Source organism: Malurus melanocephalus, unplaced genomic scaffold, assembly GCF_030028575.1.
Source record: "Malurus melanocephalus ecotype Western Australia unplaced genomic scaffold, MMel_1.1 scaffold_273, whole genome shotgun sequence".
Taxonomy (NCBI): Eukaryota; Metazoa; Chordata; class Aves; order Passeriformes; family Maluridae; genus Malurus; species Malurus melanocephalus.
The window spans coordinates 247554-250770 of NW_026623505.1; positions in this window are offsets into that span (position 1 = coordinate 247554).

Sequence of the window (3217 nt, forward strand, 5' to 3'; positions counted from 1 at the left end):
AGCGAAAGCCCAAGGAAAGCCAGTGGGCAATGGGAGCAGCTATTAGAGTGGTAAAGCAGTGAAATTACAAAGAAATGGTCACAGTTTTTAAGAAATCATTATTTCCATGGCTCACCTGTTCTGACACTTGCCCTTCACCCCCACATCACAGCTTCCTTTCTCACATCTCTCCAGTAAAATGAATTTTGGTATTGCACCTGCCCTGTTGCCCCTTAATTCCCCATGGATTTCTTTCCACTAACAGTGTATGTTTTATCTCCCCCACTGGAAAAGTTTAAGGGAAGGAAAATGTAATTGCTGTCATGTTGTCCCTTTCCCGTGTTTTTCATCCACCACTCTATTCATTACCATAACCCCCATGACTATTAGCCAGTAAAAGTAAACTGTTTATCTGCATCACTAACTGAAGTGCAACTGAACTGGTGTTATTTATAGCAGGCAAGTTTTCCAAAAATAGTGCAAGAAATTAACTGAAAACATTAAAAAGAAAAGGTTTCACCCTTAATGAATAAAAACTGATACCCCAGTGGGCACAGCACCCTCTGGACTGAGCCACCTGACCACTTCAGCCTCCTCTCTCCACATCACCAGGATATTCACATGACCACAGMCTCCAAGAACTCTTCAGTGCATATTTGTGTCCCACAATTTCACATGCAGAGTGGCTCAGACCATCACAAATGATCAAATCATTTTCTGAAGCAAATACTTTAAGGCTAATGAAAATAAGGCTGTTGTTAAAATGTTGTGCCTACCATTAGGATATTYGCTTTTTGTTTTCAGCTTCCTAAATAACAGCACTCCTATGACTGACACTGTTTATTATATTCCTCTTAATATTTCTAATATAACCACATGCTGAATGTACAGCCAAGAGTCAGAGAATTTCCTTCTCATGTTTTATAACTTTGGTGGCATCATTAGTCAAGTACAGAGAGAAAAGAAAGGGAGGTACAACAGAAATCTATAAAATAATGAGTATTATAAGAAAACTTAACAGCAACATTTACTGTTTGTTGTAGCAAAATGACTAGAATCCGAATTCAAACCAAAAGGAGAAGCAACTTCACACAAACTGAACAGTGGAGATTATTGCTAATACTGGCATTGATACAGTTGATGTGAGTTCATTTATGAATTTATGGAATGAAAATTGAGAAGAGTACAGCTTTTCCTTTACTACCCTTAAAGAGTGACAACTGTGTGATATTGTATCGATGGGCAAGAGACCTGAGAGGCAGCTAAGACAGCAGTTATTAAGATGCAGGACAGCAGTTGCCTGACAAAACAAGTAAAAATTGATTCTTTCATGCAGCTTCTGCCAAAACAAGAGCAAATCACAAAGCAATGTGTGGCTTGTATGAAAAAAGCTAGCTTGAAGTTTAAAGCCTAAATCCCCAGAAAATGCACAGTGCTTAAGGATCGGAGTCACACTTTTGCAGATACGTAGGCTTTTGTTTCATGTAATGCAACTAAATGCTTGAACTCAAACAGAGTTTTTCCTTAAATGTAGCTTATTTCTTCAAATAATTTGAATTGTTCTCGGTACTTGATTTTCCTAGCATTGTGATGACATTCATTTCAGATTTCCACGAAATTGAGTAAAGAGATAGTCTGACAAAAATAAAAAAAAGTTTGCTCTGTTATTCCTCTTATGGCACAGTGATGTGACACTGTAAATGCAAAACATCCTCATAACTTTAGGGAGTACTTCTGTGAGCAATGAACTTGATGATGTTGGYTGTATTGAACTTGAAGTAATCTCAGTTGTACTGAATTTTCAACACCTTTAGCAATGAAATGAAAAAGAGAAATGAGGCAAAATGAACAATTTGATTTTGGAGCAAYAATCTATAAACTCCTTTTTCTGTTGTTGTTTTAGACAGGACTTTTTGATCACTGTGTGTTAATTAAACTCAGCCATCACATGCCAAGAGAGACTTTCCCCTTGGGCTGCTGCCTCAAGCTTTGCTGGCACTTCCCARCACAGCACTGGTGTCACAGGAGCAAGGTGACAGCTCAGAGCTGCAGCCAGCTCATTGTCCCCAGCTCTTCCAGGCCTCCTTTTGCCAAACTGATGCTTTTCAATGGTAGGGAAATCCTACTCCCAGCAAAAGTGTGAATATAAACCCAWGTTTCATACTCTTGTTCTCTTTTACAGTACTGAAATGAGTCCTTTTTAGTATTCTTCTGGACTATCCTAAGTATTTTCTATGGGATCATCAGATCTAACTAAGAAATTCTGGTGTTTCCAAGTCTGACAAGGATTCTACTGAGATTGTTGAATTATTTTCCTATCCAGGAGTAGCCCAAACAAGGACAAAAACCAGTCAGTATTACAGYCTACATTAACCTTTACCATTCAAAAGCTAACCCATGAACCCTCTGGATCTTCATTAAAATCAGCTTTAAAAAAACCTTTTTTATTATTTATGAACCTCCAGGTTATACATGAACTTTCCTGAGGCCCAGCTSATCCAGTGGAGCTGATTAGCTTCCAGACTTCACACAGCCTACAAGGTTCAAATTTTAAAGCCTCAAAACTTTTTGCCCCGGACTCCTGACATTTTCACTAACTTCATTTGAAATGGTGATCTGTGTGTACATTTCCTTGACCCTCACTCGTGTACATCTTCTCACTGAAATATTCTAAAATCAAAAGAAAGTTGCAAGCTTCACTGCATAAACAGGTTTCTTTATGCAAGCACAGAAAGGGCAAGTTTAGCCAATTGCCTGAGCAAGGAAAGTAAAAAGATCAGGAACCATTCTGAGTTTGAAATTTTAAATTAAGACATTGGGACCCATGATATTCTCTCTTTTGAATAGTGAAACAGCAGGACCATTCAGAGACAGTGAGGAGCCCTTCCCCTGAATCCCCTGAATTCCTTAAGTAACTCCACAATTCTCTTCTGTTTTAAAAAGAGAGATTATTATTCTCTTAAGAAGGACTCCCAGAGGAGAAGAAGAAGGGTAACAGTTGGGAGAGGTTGATATTTACAATTGCAAAGACTATTGACTACCAGCATTCAACTAAACACAATAAATGAAGCCAAGACATCTGGAGGAAGAGAACTTCCATCACCCATCTCTGCCTGTCCAATGGTGGAAAATCTGGTTCATGGCCCAGAAGAATCCATTATCACTGTCCATCAGTTCCACAGTCTGCAGGACCAGTGGATGCCATGCCATTTCCTCAGAAATCCAAAAAGGAATAGAA